Here is an 18,645-nt window from a genome sequence, read left to right on the forward strand (position 1 = left end):
TGTTTGTATTCATCATATAAAATTAAATCATTCTTTGGATTGAGCAGTTTGAAACCACTTTTTCTGTGGAATCTGAGAAAGGACATTGGGGAATGCTCCGTATAATATTGTGAAAAAGAAATAATCTCAGATAAAATCCAGAAGGAAGCTTGATGTGAAACTACTCTGTGTCACGAGAATTCTGCTCCATAGTTAAGCTTCTCTTTTCATTGAGCAGTATTCTAACACTGTTTTTCTTTAGTCTGTGAAGGGATATTCAGGAGCACTTTGAGGCTTATGGTGAAAAAGAAAATATATTCAGATACAAACTGGAGAAAAGCTTTCCGAGGAGCTGCTTTGTGACATGTGCATTCCACTCAGAGAATTATACCTTTCTTCTCATAGAGGATTGGGGAATCCCTTTTGGAGAAAAAGCTATCAGGGAACATTCGGGAATATATGGACAGCTATGGTGAAAAAGGAAATATCTTCAGACAAAAACTGGAAAGAAGTTTTCCGTGAAACTGCTTTGTGATAGATATGGTTATTCATCTCACATAGATAAAACTTTCTTTCAATAACGCATCTTTGAAATGTCGTTGTGGATGGATTCGTGAAGGGTCATTCGGGCGCACATTCAGGCCTATGGTGAAAGAGGAAATATCTTCAGATAAAAACTGGAGAGAAGCTTTCTGAGAAACTGCTTTGTGATGTGTGCATTACACTCAGGGAGTTATACCTCTTTTATTATAAGGCAGTGTTTGAACACTGTTTTTGTAAGCCCGAAAATGTGATATTTCACATTGAAGACAATGGCAAAAAGTGAAATATCCTCAAATAAAACCCAGAGAGAAGCATTCTAAGAAACTGCTCTCTGATATGTGCATTCATTTCACAGAGTTAAAGCTTACTCTCCATTGCCCAGGTTGGAAACTCTGTCTTTAGGGAATCTGTGAAGGGATATTAAGTGGCGCCTGGAGGCTTGTGGTGAGTAAGGAAATGTCTTCTGAGGAAAACTGATGAGAATCATTCTGAGCAACTGCTTTGTGATGTTTGTATTCGTCTCATTGAGTTAAACCATTCTTTGGATTGAGCAGTTTGAAATCATTGTTTCTTTGGAACCTGACAAAAGACATTTGGGAACACTCTTAAGAATGTGCTGAAAAAGAAATACCCTCTGATAAAAAGGAAATATGTTCAGATAGAAACTGGAGAGAAGATTTCCGAGGAACTGCTTTGTGATGTGTGCATTCTACTCACAGTATTACACCTCTCTTCTCACACAGCATCAGGGAAACCCTTTTGGACAAAAAGGTAACAAGGGATATGTGGGAGCATATTGAATATGGTGAAAAGGGAAATAGCCTCAGAGAAAAGCTGGAAAGAAGCTTTCTGTGAAACTGCTCTATGCCATGTGTATTCATCTCACATAGATAAAGCTTTCTTTACATTATGCAGCTTTCAAACTCATGGACGGATCCGCAAAGTGACATTCGGGACAACCTTCTGGACTATGGTGAAAAAGGAAATATCTTCAAATAAAAACTGGAAAGAAGATTTCTGTGAATCTGCTTTTTGCTATGTTATTCCTGTCACATAGATAAAGCTTTCTTTACATTATGAAGCTTGGACACTCCATCATGGACAGAACCAAGATGGGAAATTCGGGAGCACATTCAGGCCTATGGTGAAAAAGGAAATATCTTCAGATAAAAATCAGAGAGAAGTTTTCTGAGAAACTGCTTTGTGATGTCTGCATTCCACTCAAGGAGTTTTAATTCTTTTCTCATAAGGCAGTTTTTGAACACTGTTCCTGTAAAACCAAAAATGTTATATATTGGAATGCATTGAAGACTGCAGGGAAAAGTGATCTATCCTCAAATAAAACCCAAAAAGAAGCGTTCCCAGAAACTGCTCTCTGATATGTGCATTCACTTCACAGTGTTAAAGTTTATTCTACATTGCTCAGTTTGGAATCTCTGTCTTTGAAGAATCTTCGAAGTTATACTAAGTGGTGCCCGGAGGCCTGTGTTGAGCAAGGAAATGTCTTCTGTTGAAAACTGGAGAGAACCTTTCTGAGCAACTGCTTTGTGATGTGTGTATTCATCTCATAGAGTTAAATCATCCCTTGGATGAAGCAGTTTGAAATAACTGTTTCTGTGGAATCTGAGGAAGGACATTTGGGAATGCTCCTTAGAATATGGAGAAAGAAATATCCTCAAATAAAAACCAGAAGGAAGCTTTCTGTGAAACTGCTATGTGTTGTGTGAATTCCTCTCACTCAGTTAAGGTTCCCTTTTCATTGAGCAGTTTTCTAACACTGTTTATGTTTAGTGTTCGAAGGGATATTCAGAAGCGCTTTGAATCTTATGGTGAAAAGGAAATATATTTAGAAAGAAACTGGAGAGAAGTTTTAAAAGGAAGTGCTTCATGACGTGTGCATTCCACTCACAGTGTTACACCTCTCTTCTCATATAGCATCGGGGAAATCCTTTTGGAGGAAGAGGTACAAAGTGTTATTCGGGGGCATATTGATGAATATGGTGAAAAGGGAAATAGCCTCAGACTAAAACTGGAAAAAAGCTTTATGTGAAACTTCTCTGTGATATGTGTATTCTTCACACACAGATAAAGCTTTATTTACGTTATGCAGTTTGGAAACTCTGTCATGGACGGATCCACGAAGGGACATTCGGGAGCACATTCAGGAGTATGGTGAACAAGTTAATATCTTCAGATAAAAACGGGAAAGAAAGTTTCTGTGAATCCGATTTTTGCTACGTTTATTCATCTCACATTGATAAAGCTTTCTGTACATTACACAGCTTGGAAACTCTTTCATGGATGGATCAGCGAAGGAACATTCAGTAGTACATTCAGGCCAATGTTGATAATGGAAGTATCTTCAGATAAAAACTGGAGGGAAGCTTTCCAAGGAGCTGCTTTGTGAGTGTGCATTCCACTCACAGAACTATACCTTTCTTATCATAGAGGATTGGGGAATCCCTTTTGGACAAAAAGCTACCAATGGACTTTTGGGAGTACAGGGAAGGTTATGGTGAAAAAGAAAATATCCTCAGACAAAAACTGGAAAGATTTCTGTTAAACTGCTTTGTGATAGATATGTTTATTCATCTCACACAAATAAAACTTTCCTTATATTACACAGTTTGGAAACTCCAACATGGACGGATCCGCGAGGGTTGTTCAGGAGCACGTTCAGGCCTACAGTGAAAAAGGATATATCTTGAGATAAAAACTGAATAGAAGCTTTCTGAGAAACTGCTTTGTGATGTGTGCATTCCACTCAAGGAGTTATACTTCTTATCTCACAAGGCAGTGTTTGAACAATGCTCCTGTAAAACCGAAAAAGTAGTATTTCGGAGCACATAGAAGACTATGGAGAAAAGTGAAATATCCAGAAATAAAACCCAGAAAGAAGCGTTCCAAGAAACTGCTCTCTGACACGTGCATTCATTTCAGAGTGTTAAAGCTTACTCTACATTTCCCAGTTTGGAAAGTCTGTCTTTGAGGATTCTGCAAAGGGATATTAAGGGGCGACCGGAAGCCTGTGGTGAGCAAGGAAATCTCTTTGGTTGAAAACTGGAGAGAAGCTTTCAGAGCAACTGCTTTGTGATGTGTGTATTCATCTCATAGAGTTCATTCTTTGCATTCATCATTCTTTGCATTGAGCAGCTTGAAATCACTCTTTCTGTGGAACCTGAGAAAGGACATTTGGGAATGCTCTTAAGAATATGCTGAAAAAGAAATACCCTCTGATAGAAACAGGAGGAAGCATTCTGTGAAACTGCTCGGTGTCATGTGAATTTCACTTGCACAGTTAAACTTTTGTTTTCATTGAGCAGTATTCTAACACTGTTTTAGTTTAGTCAGCTAAGGGATACTTGGGAGCGCTTTGAGCCTTACGCTGGAAAAGGAAATATGTTCAGACCGAACCTGGAGAGAAGCTTTCCGAGGAACTGCTTTGTAACGTGTGCATTCCACTCACAGTGTTTTACCACTCTTCCCATACAGCATTGGGGAAACCCGTTTGGAGAAAAATGTACCAGGTGATATTAGGAAGTATGTTGATGCCTATGATGAAAAGGGAAATAGCGTCAGACAAAAACTGGAAAGAAGCTTTCTATGAAACTACTCTGTGATGTATATATTCATCTCACATAGATAAAGCTTCCTTTACATTATGCAGCTTGGAAACTCCGTCATGGATGGATCCGTGAAGTGATATTCAGGATCATATTCTGGCCTATGGTGAAAAAGGAAACATTGTCAGATAAAACTGGAGAGGAGCTTTCTGAGAAACTGCTTGGTGATCTGTGCATTCCACTCAGGGAGTTATACCTTTCTTCTCATAAGGCACTGTTTGAACTCTGTTCCTGTAAATCTAAAAAAGTGATATTCAGAGAACATTGAAGACTATGGTGAAAAGTGAAATGTCTTCACATAAATCCCGGAAAGAAGCATTCCAAAATACTGATCTCTGACATGTCCATTCATGTCACAGGATTAAACCTTACTCTACATTTCCCAGTTTGAAAAGTCTGTCTTTGAGGATTCTGTGAAGAGATATTAAGTGGCGACTGGAGGCCTGTGGCAAGCAAGGAAATGTCTTCTGTTGAAAATTGAAGAGAAGCTTTCTGAGCATCTCTTTTGTGATGTTTGTATTCATCTCATAGAGTTAAATCATTCTTGGATTGAGCAGTTTGAAATCACTGTGTCCATGGAATCTGAGAAAGGACATTTGGGAATGCTCTTTAGAATATCCTGAAAAAGAAATAACCTCAGACAGAAATCAGAAGGAAGCATTCTGTGAAACTACTCTGTGTCGCATGAATTCCATTCCCAAAGATAAGCTTCTCTTTTATTTCAGCAGTATTTTAACACTGTTTTTGTTTGTCTGCTAAGGGGTATTCGGGAGTGCTTTGAGGCTTATGGTGAAAATGGAAATATCTTCAGATAGAAACTGGAGAGAAGATTTCCAAAGAGCTGCCTTCTGACAGGTGCATTCTACTCACAGAGTTATACTTTTCTTCTCATATAGGATTTGGGAATCCCTCTTGGAGAAAGAGCTAATAAGGGACATTTGGGAGTATATGGATGACTATGGTGAGAAAGGAAATTTCCTCAGACACAAACTGGAAAGAAGCTTTCTGCGAAAATGCTTTGTGATAGATGTGTTTATTCATCTCACAGATATAAAACTTTCTTTCTATTATGCAATTTTGAAACTGAAAAAGGAAATATGTCCAGATAGAAATTGGAGAGAAGCTTTCTGAGCAACTGCTTTATGATGTTTGTATTCATCTCATAGAGTTAAATCATTCTTTGGATTGAGCAGTTTGCAATCACTGTTTCTGTTGAATCTAAGGAAGGACATTTTTTAACAGTCTTTAGATTATGGAGAAATACTCACATAAAAATCAGAAGGAAGGTTTCTGTGAAACTGCTGTGTGTCATGTGAATTCCTCTCTCTCAGTTAAGCTTCTCCTTTTACTGAGCAGTTATGTAACACTGTTTATGTTTAGCATACAAAGGGATATTCGGGAGCCCTTTGAGGCATTCAGAGAAAAAGGAAATATGTTCAGATAGAAACTGGAGATAAACTTTCTGAGGAACTGCTTTTAGACATGTGAATTCCACTCACAGAGTTATACCTCTCTCCTTATACAACATTGGGGAAACCCTTTTGGAGAATAACCTACCAAGGGATATCTGGGTGAATATTGACGCCTATGGTGAAAAGGGAAATAGCGTCAAACAAAAACTGGAAAGAAGCTTTCTGTGAAACTGCTTTGTGCTATGTGTACTCATCTCATGTAGATAAAGCTTTCTTTACATTATGCAACTTGGAAACTATGTCATGGATGGATCTGCAAAGGGACATTCGGGAGCACATTCAGAACTATGATGAAAAAGGAAATATCTTCAGATAAAAACTGGAAAGAAGCTTTCTGTGATTTGGTTTTGGCTACGTTTATTCATCGCACATAGATAAAGCTTTCTATACATTGCACAGCTTGGAAACTCCATCATGCATGGATCCGCGAAGGGATATTCACAATCACATTCAGGCCTATGATGGAAATGGAAATATCTTCAGATAGAAATTGGAAATAATCTTTTCAAGGAGCCGCTTTGTGACATGTGTATTCCACTCACAGTGTTATACCTCTCTTCTCATACAGCATCAGGGACCCCTTTGGGGAAAAATTTACCAAGTGATATCTGGGAGCATATTGATGCCTATGGAGAAAAGGGAAATAGCCTGAGACAAAAACTGGAAAGAAATTTCTGTGAAACCACTCTGTGGTACGTGTATTCATGTCACATAGATAAAGCTTTCTTTACATTACTCAGCTTGGAAACTCTGTCATGGACAGATCCACAAAGGGACATTCAGGAGCATATTCAGGACTATGGTGATAAAGGAAATATATTCAGATAAAAACTGAATACAAGCTTCCTGTGAATCTACTTATTGCTATGTTTATTCATCTCACACAGATAAAGCTTTCTTTACATTACGCAGCTTTCAAATTCCGTCATTGATGGATCCGCAAAGGAATATTTGAGATCACATTCAGGGGTATGGTGAAAAAGGAAATATCTTCAGATCAAAACTGGAGAGAAGCTTTCTGAGAAACTGCTTTGTGATGTATGCATTCCACTCAGGGAATTATACCTCTTTTCTCCTAAGGCAGTGTTTGAACGGTGTTCTTGTAACACCGAAAAATTGATATTTCGGAGCTCATTGAAGAATATGGCAAAAAGTGAAATATCCTCATATAAAATCCAGAAAGAAGAATTCCAAGAAACTGCTATCTGATATGTGCATTCATTTCTCAGAGTTAAAGATTACTCTACAATGCCCACTTTGGGAACTCTGTCTTTGAGGAATCTGCAACGGGATATTAAGTGGCACCCGGAGGCCTGTGGTGAGTAAGGAAATCTCTTCCGTTGAAAAGTGTAGAGAAGTATCTGAAGAACTTCCTATGATCTGTGTTTTCATCTCATAGAGTTAAATCATTCTTTGGATTGAGCAGTTTGAAATCATTGTTTCTGTGGAATCTGAGGAAGGACATTTGGGAACGCTCCTTGGAATATGAAGAAGGAAATGTCCTGAGATAAAATCCAGAAGGAAGCTTTCTGTGAAACTGCTCTGTGTCAACTTAATTCCTCTCACTCAGTTTCACCTCTCTTTTCATTGTGTAGTTTTCTAAACCTGCTTATGTTTAGCGTGTGAAGGGATATTCAGGAGTACTTTGAGGCTTACAGTGAAAAAGGAAATATGTTCTAACTGAAACTGGAGAGAAGCTTTCTGAGGAACTGCTTTGTGATGTGTGGATTCCACTCACAGTGTTATAGCACTGTTGTCATACAGCATCAAGGAAACCCTTTTGGAGGAAAGGTCCCAAGTGATGTTCGGGAGCATGTTGATGCCTATGGTGATAAGGGATATAGCCTCAGACAAAAACTTTCCGAGGAACTTCTTTGTGATGTGTGCATTCCAATAACAATGTTATAACTCTCTTTTCATACAGCATCGGGGAAACCCTTTCTGTGATACTGTTCTGTGATATGTGTAATAATCTCACATAGATAAAGCTTTCTCTACATTACGCAGCTTGGAAACTCTGTCAGGGATGGATCCACGAAGTGACATTCAGGAGAACATTCAGGACTATGTTGAAAAGGAAATACATTCAGATAAAAACTGGAAAGTATCATTCTGTGAATCTGCTTTTTGCTATGCTTATTCATCTCACATAGATAAAGTTTTCATCACATTACACAGCTTAGATACTCCGTCATGGATGGATCCACGAAGGATAATTCGGGGTCACATTCGGACCAATGGTGTAAAAGGAAGTATCGTTAGATAAAAACTAGAGAGAAGCTTTCTGAGAAACTCCTTGGTGATGTGTGCATTCCACTCAGGGTGTTATACCTTTCTTCTCATAAGACACTATTTCAACACTGTGTCTGTAAAACTAAAAAAGTGATATTTAGAGCACATTGAAGACTATGGTGAAAAGTGAAATGTCATCAAATAAAACCCGGATAGAAGCATTGCAAGAAACTGCTCTCTGACGTGTTCATTCATTTCACAGAGTTAAAGCTTACTCTATATTTCCCAGTTTGGAAAGTCTGTCTTTGAGGATTCTGCAAAGGGATATTAAGTGGCAACCGGAGGCCTGTGGCAAGCAAGGAAATGTCTTCTGTTGAAAATTGAAGAGAAGCTTTCTGAGCATCTCTTTTGTGATGTTTGTATTCATCTCATAGAGTTAAATCATTCTTGGATTGACCAGTGTGAAATCACTGTTCTGCGGAGTCTCAGAAAGGATATTTGGGAACGCTTTTTAGAATATGGAGAAAAATTATCCTCAGGTAAAATCCAGAAGGAAACTTTCTGTGAAACTGCTCTGTGTCATGTGAATTCCTCTTGCTCAGGTAAGCTTCTCTTCATTGAGCAGTTCTCTAATACTGTTTATCTTTAGCGTGCAAAGGGATATCTGGGAGCGCTTTGAGGCTTACATTGATAAAGGAAATATGTTCAGATAGAAACTGGAGAGAAGCTTTCTGAGGAACTGCTTTGTGAGGTGTGCATTCCACTTACAGTGTTATACCTCTCTTCTCATACAGCATTGGGAAAATCCTTTTGGAGAAAATGGTACAAAGGGCTATTCTGCAGCATATTGATGCCTATGTTGAAAAGCGAAATATCTTCAGACAAAAACTGGAAAGAAGCTTTCTGTGAAACTGCTCTGTGATATATGTATTCATCTCACATAGATAAAGCTTCCTTTATGTTACTCAGGTTGGAAACTCTATCATGGACAGATTCGCGAAGGGATATTCGGGAACACATTCAGTAGTATGATGAAAAGGGAAATATCTTCAGATAAATACTGGAAAGAACATTTCTGTGAATCTGCTTCTTGTTATGTTTATTCATCTGATATAGATAAAGCTTTCTGTACATTATGCAGCTTGCAAACTCTGTCATGGATGGATCCACAAAGGGACATTCGGAAACACTTTCAAGTCTATGGTGAAAAAGGAAATATCTTCGAATAAAAACTGGAAAGAAGCTTTCTGTGAATTTGCTTTTTGCTATGTTTATTCATCTCACATTGACAAAGCTTTCTTTAAATGACGGATCTTGGAAACTCCATCATGGATGGATCCTCGAATGGATATTCGGGATCACATTCAGGCCTATGCCGAATAAAGAAATATATTCAGAAAAAAACTGGAGAGATGCTTTCTGAGAAACTCTTTGGTGATGCGTGAATTCCACTCTGGGAGATATACCTTTCTTCTCATAAGGCACTGTTTGAATAGTCTTCCTGTAAAACTAACAAAAGTGATATTAGGAGCACATTGAAGACTATGGCGAAAAGTGAAATGTCGTCCAATAAAACCCAGAAAAAAACTTTCCAAGAAACTGCTCTCTGACTTGTCCATTCATTACACAGCGTTAAATCTTACTCTATATTTCCCACTTTGGAAAGTCTGTCTTTGAGGATTATGCGAAGCGATATTAAGTGGCAACTGGAGGCCTGTGGTGAGCAACGAAATGTCTTCCATTGAAAATTGGAGAGAAGCTTTCTGAGCAACTATTTTGTGATGTTTGTATTCATCTCACAGAGTTAAATCATTCTTTGGATTGAGCAGTTTGAAATCACTGTTTCTGTGGAATCTGAGAAAGGGCATTGGGGAATGCTCCGTAAAATACTGTGAAAAAGAAATAATCTCAGATACAATCCAGAAGGAAGCTTGATGTGAAACTGCTCTGTGTCACGTGAATTCTGCTCCATAGTTAAGCTTCTCTTTTCATTGAGCGTATTCTAACACTGTTTTTGTTTAGTCTGTGAAGGGATATTCAGGAGCGCTTTGAGGCTTATGGTGAAAAAGGAAATATATTCAGATAGAAACTCTAGAGAAGTTTTCTGGGGATTCTACTCCTAAGGCACTGTTTGAACAGTGTTCCTGCAAAACTAAAAAAAGTGATATTCGGAACAGATTGAAGACTATGGCAAAAAGTGAAATGTCGTACAATAAAACCCAGAAAGAAGCATTCCAAAAAACTGTTCTCTGACATGTCCATTCATTTCAGAGAGCTAAAGCTTACTCTACATTTCCAAGTTTGGAAAGTCTGCCTTTGAGGATTCTGTGAAGGAATATTAAGTGACGACCAGAGGGTTGTGGTGAGCAAGGAAATGTCTTCCGTTGAAAACTGGAGAGAAGCTTTCTGAGCAACTGCTTTGTGATGTGTGTATTCATCTCATAGAGGTAAAACATTCTTTGGATGGAGCAGTTTTAAATCACTGTTTCTATGGAGTTTGAGGAAGGACATTTGGGATGGCTCCTTAGAATATAGAGAAAGAAATATCCTCAGATAAAAAACAGAAGGAAGCTTTCTGTGAAACTGCTATGTGTTGTGTGACTTCCTCTCACTCAGTTAAGGTTCTCTTTTCATTGACCAGTTCTCTAACACTGTTTATGTTTAGCATTCGAAGCGATATTTGGCAACCCTTTGAGACTTATTGTGAAAAAGGAAATATGTTCAGATAGAAACTGGAGAGAAGCTTTCAGCGAGCTGCTTTGTGACGTGTGCATTTCACTCACAGAGTTATACCTTTCTATTCATAGAGAATTTGGGAATCCCTTTTGGATAGAAAGCTACCAAGGGACATTCGGGAGTATATGTATGGTTACTGTGAAAAAGGAAATATTGTCAGACAAAAACTGGAAAGAAGCTTTCTGTGAAACTGCTTTGTGATATATATATTTATTCTCTCATATAAATAAAACTTTCTTTATATTATGCAGTTTGGAGACTCCGTCATGGATGGATCCGCGAAGGGAAATTCAGGAGCACACTCGAGCCAATGGTGAAAAAGGAAATATCTTCAGATAAAAACTGGAGAGAGGCTTTCTGAGAACCTGCTTTGTGATATGTGCATTCCACTCAGGGGTTATACCTCTTTTCCATCGTAGTGTTTGAAACTATTCCTGTAAAACTGAAAATCTGATACTTCAGAGCTCATTGAAGACTATGGCGAAAAGTGAAATATCCTCGATAAAACTGAGAAAAAAGCGTTCCAAGAAACTGCTCTCTGATATGTGCATTCATTTCACAGAGTTAAAGCTTTCTCTATGTTGCCCAGTTTGGAAACTCTGTCTTTGAGGAACCTGTGAAGGGTTATTAAGTGGTGCCTGGAGGTCTGTGGTGAGTAAGGAAATGTCTTAAGTTGAAAACTGGAGAGAAGTTTTCTGAGCAACTGTTTTGTGATGCACGTATTCATCTCATGGAGTTAAATCATTCTTCAGATAGATCAGTTTGAAATGCCTGTTTCTGTGGAAACTGTGAAAGGACATTTGCAACACTCTTTAGAATATGCTGAAAAAGAAATACCCTCAGGCAAAAACCAGAAGTAAGCTTTCTGAGAAACTGCTCTGGATTGTGTGAATTCCACTCGCACAGTTAAGCTTCTCTTTTCATTGAGCTGTATTGTACCACCGTTTCTGTTTAGTCTGTGAAGGGATACTCCATAGCGCTTTGTGGTTTATGTTGAAAACGGAAATATCTGCAGATAGAAACTGGAGAGATCTTTCTGAGGATGGAAATAATGGATGGCTATGGTGAAAAAGGAATTATACTCAAACAAAAACTGGAATGAAGTTTTCTGTGAAACTGTTCTGTGATAGATATATTTATTCATCTCACATAGATAAAACTTTCTTTATATTACGCAGTTTGGAGACTACATCATGGATGAATCAACGAATCAACATCCGGGAGCACATTCAGGCATATGGTGAAAAAGCAAATCTCTTCAGAGAAAAACTGGAGAGAAGCTTTTTGAGAAACTGCTTTGTGATGTGTGCATTTCACTCACAGTGTTATACCTCTCTTCTCAAACAGCATCGGTTAAACCCTTTTGGAGAAAAAGGTACCAAGGGATATTTGGGAGCATACTGATGCATATGGAGAAAGCAGAAATACCTCAGACTAAAACTGGAAAGAAGCTTTCTGTGAAACTGCTCAATGATATGTGTATTCTTCTCACATAGATAAAGCTTTCATTACATTAAACAGCTTGGAAACTCTGTCCCTGATGAATCTGCGAAGGGATATTCGGGAGCACATGCAGGACTACGATGAAAAAGAAAATATCTTTAGATAAAAACTGGAAAGAAGATTTCTGTGGATCTGCTTTTTGCAATGTTTATTCATTCCACATAGATAAAGCTTTCTTTACCTAACACAGGTTGGAAATACTGTCATGGATGGATTGGTGAAGGGACATTCGGGAGCACATTCAGGACTATGGGGAAAATTGAAATAACTTCAGACAAAAACCGGAGAGAAGCTTGCTGAGAAACTGCTTTGTGATGTGTGCATTCCACTCAGGGACGTATACTTCTTTTCTCATAAGGCAATGTTTGAACACTGTTCCTGTAAAACCAAAAAAGTGATATTTTGGAGCACATTAAGGACTATGGTGAAAAGTAAATTATCCTGAAATAAAACCGAGAAAGAAGTGTTCCAAGAAACTGCTCTCTGATATGTGTATTCATGTCACAGACTTAAAACTTACTCTACATTGCCCAACTAGGAAACTGAATCTTTGAGGAATCAGCAAAGGGATATTAAGTGGCTCCCAGAGGCCTGTGGTGAGCAAGGAAATGTCTTCCGTTGAAAACTTTTGAGAAGCTTTCTGAGCAACTGTTTTGTGATGTGTGTATTCATCTCCTAGAGTTAAATCATTCTTTTTATTGAGCAGTTTGAAATCACTGTTTCTGTGGAACCTGAGAAAGGAAATTTGGGAACGCTCTTTAGAATATGCTGAAAAAGAAATACGTTCAGAAAAAAACCAGAAGCAAGCTTCTTGTGAGATTGCTCTGTGTCATGTGAATTCCACTCTCCCAGTTAAGCTTCACTTGTCATTGAGTAGGTTCCTAACACTGTTTATGTTTAGCATGGGTAGGGATATTCGGGAACACTTTGAGGCTTACGGTGAAAGAGGAAATATGTTCTGATAGAAAATGGAGAGAAGTTTTCTGAGGTGCTGCGTTGTGACATGTGGATTCCACTCACAGAGTTATACCTCTATTCTAATACAGCATCTAGGAAATCCTTCCTGTGAAACTGTTCTTAGATGTGTGTATTCATCTCACATAGATAAATCTTTCTCTACATTTCACAGCTTGGAAACTCTGTCATGGATGGATCTGCGAAGGGATATTTGGGAGCACATTCAGGACTATGGTGAAAAAGGAAGTATCTTCAGATTAAAAATGGAAAGAAGCTTTCTGTAAATCTGTTTTTGCTGTGTTTGTTCATCTCATATAGATAAAACTTTCTTTATATTACACAGTTTGGAAACTCTGTCATGGAAGGATCCATGACAGAATATTCAAAAGCGCATTCAGTCCTATGGTGAAAAAGGAAACATATTCAGATAAAAACTGGAGAGAAACTTTATGAGAAACTGCTTTGTGATAAGTGTATTCTACTCAGGGAGTTATACCTCTTTTCTCAAAAGGCAGTGTTTAAACACTGTTCCTGTAAAACGAAAAAGTGATACTTTGGAGCACATTGAAGACTATGGCGAAAAGTGATATATCCTCAAATAAAACCCAGAAAGAAGTGTACCAAGGAACTGCTCTCTGATATGAGCATTCATTTGACAGAGTTAAAGCTTACTCTACATTGCCCATTGTGCAAATTCTGTCTTTCAGGAATCTGCAAAGGCATATTAAGTGGTGCCTGTTTGCCAGTGGTGAGCAAGGAAATGTCTTCCAATGAAAACTGCAGAGAAGCTTTCTGAGCAACTGCTTTGTGATAAGTATATTCATCTCATCGACTTAAATTATTCTTTGGACTGACCAGTTTGAATTCACTGCTTCTGTGGAATCTGAGGAGGCATATTTGGGAACAATCTTTAGAATAGGGAGAAAGAAATATCCTCAGGTAAAAATCAGAAGGAAGCCTTCTGTGAAACTGCTGTGTGTCGAGTGAATTCCTCTTGCTCAGTTAAGTGTCTCTTTTCATTGAACAGTTTTTCTTTTCTTTTTTTCTTTTCTTTTTTTTATTATTATACTTTAAATTCTAGGGTACATGTGCATAACGTGCAGGTTTGTTACATATGTATACTTGTGCCATGTTGCTGTGCTGCACCCATCAACTCGTCAGCACCCATCAACTCGTCATTTACATCAGATATGACTCCCAATGCAATCCCTCTCCCCTCCCCCCACACCCCCTCCCCATGATAGGCCCCGGTGTGTGATGTCCCCCTTCCCGAGTCCAAGTGATCTCATTGTTCAGTTCCCACCTATGAGTGAGAACATGCGGTGTTTGGTTTTCTGTTCTTGTGATAGTTTGCTGAGAATGATGGTTTCCAGCTGCATCCATGTCCCTACAAAGGACACAAACTCATCTTTTTTTATGGCTGCATAGTATTCCATGGTGTATATGTGCCACATTTTCTTAATCCAGTCTGTCACTGATGGACATTTGGGTTGATTCCAAGTCTTTGCTATTGTGAATAGTGCCGCAATAAACATACGTGTGCATGTGTCTTTATAGCAGCATGATTTATACTCCTTTGGGTATATACCCAGTAATGGGATGGCTATAAAAAAATAAATTTAACAGCATCTTCGATTTTTATAACAAATTCAGTAAGGCTCAATACCCTCTATGAAGCTAAAGAAGCCATTAGCACATAGAAGGAATCACTGTTTTTTAAATTGTCATTTTTTATTAAGAAGGAATATTAAACACATATATGTGTATATATTTTTACTTTTTCCATGTTATTACCTAGTACATTCATGAGAACATAAAAGTAACAAGTATATATGATACATAGTAATACACTAGATTGATTCAGCTCCTGGCTCTGCCACTGGTGAGCTTTGGAACATTCTGGAAACAATTTACATCTGTGACAGTTTCTCCAGATGTGAAAATATCGAGTGTAAATGGATGGTGAATTTCTATTCTTTTTTTAATTTGCTGACATGTTCAAATGCTAAATATTTTCAAGTATTTTAGAGATAATTTAGTGTAATGTCAATAAGCTACTTCCTAATAACTAGAACTCAATTCAATACTTTTGAAGGTTATGTTTCTCACAGTATTAAAATTCCCCTTGGTAAATTATGCTTTTAGCTAAAGTTAATTCATGAGATTTTTAACTCTCATAAAACACCAATAAAATCATTGTATATACAAGCAGAGTAAAGCAAAGCTCTCATATAATTAGATAATTACAGTAAAACTTTTGCTATGGAAAATGCGATTAACTATTTCATCAAGCAAAATTTAAGAGTTTGCTTTATATTTTGAACTTAGATTTGTTGCCAATTTCTTCCACTTTTAACAATTAAACACTTATTTGGTAAAAAAAAAAAAAAAAAAAAAAAAAAAAAAAAAAAAAAAACCAGTGTCAGAATACTGCTGAATGAAAAGAGAAGCTTAGCTGTATGAGTGGAATCCACGCATCACAGAGCAGTTTCAGAGAAAGCTTCCTTCTGGTTTCCATCTGAGGTTATTTTTTTCTCAGGATATTCTAAAGAGTGTTCCCAAATGTCCTCTCTCAGATTCCACAGAAACAGTGATTACAAACTGCTCAATCCAAAGAATGATTTAACTCTATGCAATGAATACAAACATCACAAAAGAGTTGCTCAGAAAGCTTCTCTCCAATTTTCAATGGAAAACATTTCCTTGCTCGCCACAGTCCTCTGGTTGCCACTTAGTATTCCTTCACAGAATCCTCAAAGGCAGATTTTCCAATCTGGGAAATGCACAGGAAGCTTTAACTCTGTGAAATGAATGAACATTTCAGAGAGCAGCTTCTTGGAATGCTTTTTTCTGGGTTTTACTGAACGACATCTCACTTTTCGCCATAGTCTTAAATGTGCTCCAAATATCACTTTTTTAGTTTTACAGGAACAGTGTTCAAACAGTGCCTTATGAAAAGAAAGGTATAACTCCATGAGTGGAATGCACACATCACCAAGCAGTTTTTCAGAGAGCTTCTTTCCAGTTTTTTTCTGACGATATTTCCTTTTTCACCATAGGCCTGAATGTGAGCCCGAATGTCACTTCACGGATCCATCCATCACGGAGTTTCCAAGCTGCGTAATGTAAAGAAAGATTTATCTATGTGAGATGAATAAACATAGCAAAAAGTAGATTCACAGAATGCTTCTTTCCAGTTTTTATCTGAAGATATTTCCTTTTTCACCATTGTGCTGAATGTGCTCCCGAATGTCCCTTTGTGGATCCATCCATGACCGAGTTTTCAAGCTGCATAATGTAAAGATAGCTTTACCTGTGGGAGATGAATACACATATCACAGAGCAGTTTCATTGAAAGCTTCTTTCCCGTTTTTGTCTGAGGCTATATCCCTTTTCACCATAGGCATCAACGTGCTCCCGAACATCACTTGGGACCTTTTTCTCCAAAAGGGTTTCCCTGATGCTGTATGAGACGAGTGGCATAACACTGTGAGTGGAATCCACACATAACAAAGCAGTTCCTCAGAAAGCTTCTCTCCAGTTTCGGTCTGAATATATTTCCTTTTTCACCATAAGCCTCAAAGTACTCCCGAATATCCTTTCACACGCTTATCATAAACAGGTTTAGAAAACTACTCAATGAAAAGAGGAGTGAAACTGAGTGAGAGGAATTAAATCAACACAGAGCAATTTCACAGAAAGCTTCCTTCTGGATTTTACCTGAGGTCATTTCTTTCTCCATATTCCAAGGAGCGTTCCCAAATGTCCTTCCTCAGATTCCACAGAAACAGTGATTTCAAACTGCTCAAACCAAAGAATGATTTAACTCTATGTGATGAAAACACAGATCATAGGAGGTTCTTCAGAAACTTCTCTACACTTTTCAATGGAAGAGATTTCCTTGTTCACCACAGGCCTCTGGGTGCCACTTAATATCCCGTCGCAGATTCCTCAAAGACAGAGTTACATATGTATACTTGTGCCATGTTAGCGTGCTGCACCCATCAACTCATCAGCACCAATCAACTTGTCATTTACATCAGGTATAACTCCCAATGCAATCCCTCCCCCCTCCCCCCTCCCCATGATAGGCCCCAGTGTATGATGTTCTCCTTCCCAAGTCCAAGTAATCTCATTGTTCAGTTCCCACCTATGAATGAAAACATGTGGTGTTTGGTTTTCTGTTCTTGTGATAGTTTGCTGAGAATGATGGTTTCCAGCTGCATCCATGTCCCTACAAAGGACACAAACTCATCCTTTTTTATGGCTGCATAGTATTCCATGGTGTATATGTACATTTTCTTAATCCAGTCTGTCACTGATGGACATTTGGGTTGATTCCAAGTCTTTGCTATTTTGAATAGTGCCGCATTAAACATACGTGTGCATGTGTCTATATCGCAGCGTGATTTATAATCCTTTGGGTATATGCCCAGGAATGGACTGTATGGGTCATATGGTACTTCTAGTTCTGGATCCTTGAGGAATCGCCATACTGTTTTCCATAATGGTTGAACTAGATAATCTAATGGTTGAATATGTTTACAATCCGACCAACAGTGTAAAAATGTTCCTATTTCTCCACATCCTCTCCAGCACCTGCTGTTTCCTGACTTTTTAATGATTGCCATTCTAACTGGTGTGAGACAGTATCTCATTGTGGTTTTGATTTGTATTTCTCTGATGGCCAGTGATGATGAGCATTTTTCAATGTGTCTGTTAGCTGTATGAATGTCTTCTTTTGAGAACTGTCTGTTCATATCCTTTGACCACTTTTTGATGGGGTTGTTTGCTATTTTCTTGTAAATTTGTTTGAGTTCTTTGTAGACTCTGGATATTAGCCCTTTGTCAAATGAGTAGACTGCAAAAATTTTCTCCCATTCTGTAGGTTGCCTGTTCACTCTGATGGTAGTTTCTTTTGCTGTGCAGAAGCTCTTTAGTTTAATGAAATCCCATTTGTCAATTTTGGCTTTTGTTGCTGTTGTTTTTGGTGTTTTAGACATGAAGTCTTTGCCCATGCCTATGTCCTGAATGGTATTACCTAGGTTTTCTTCTAGGGTTTCTATGGTATTAGGTCTAACATTTAAGTCTCTAATCCATCTTGAATTAATTTTCTTATAAGGAGTAAGGAAAGGATCGAGTTTCAGCTTTCTAGTTGTTGCTAGCCAATTTTCCCAGCACCATTTATTAAATAGGGAATCCTTTCCCCATTTCTTTTTTCTCTCAGGTTTATCAAAGATCAGATGGCTGTAGATGTGTGGTATTATTTCTGAGGACTCTGTTCTTTTCCATTGGACTATATGTCTGTTTTGGTATCAGTACCATGCTGTTTTGCTTACTGTAGCCTTGTAGTATAGTTTGAAGTCAGGTAGCATGATGCCTCCAGCTTTGTTCTTTTGACTTAGGATTGTCTTGGAGATGTGGGCTCTTTTTTGGTTCCATATGAACTTTAAAGCAGTTTTTTCCAATTCTGTGAAGAAACTCATTGGTAGCTTGATGGGGATGGCATTGAATCTATAAATTACCTTGGGCAGTATGGCCATTTTCACGATATTGATTCTTCCTATCCATGAGCATGGTATGTTCTTCCATTTGTTTGT

Source organism: Macaca thibetana, chromosome 3, assembly GCF_024542745.1.
Source record: "Macaca thibetana thibetana isolate TM-01 chromosome 3, ASM2454274v1, whole genome shotgun sequence".
NCBI lineage: Eukaryota > Metazoa > Chordata > Mammalia > Primates > Cercopithecidae > Macaca > Macaca thibetana.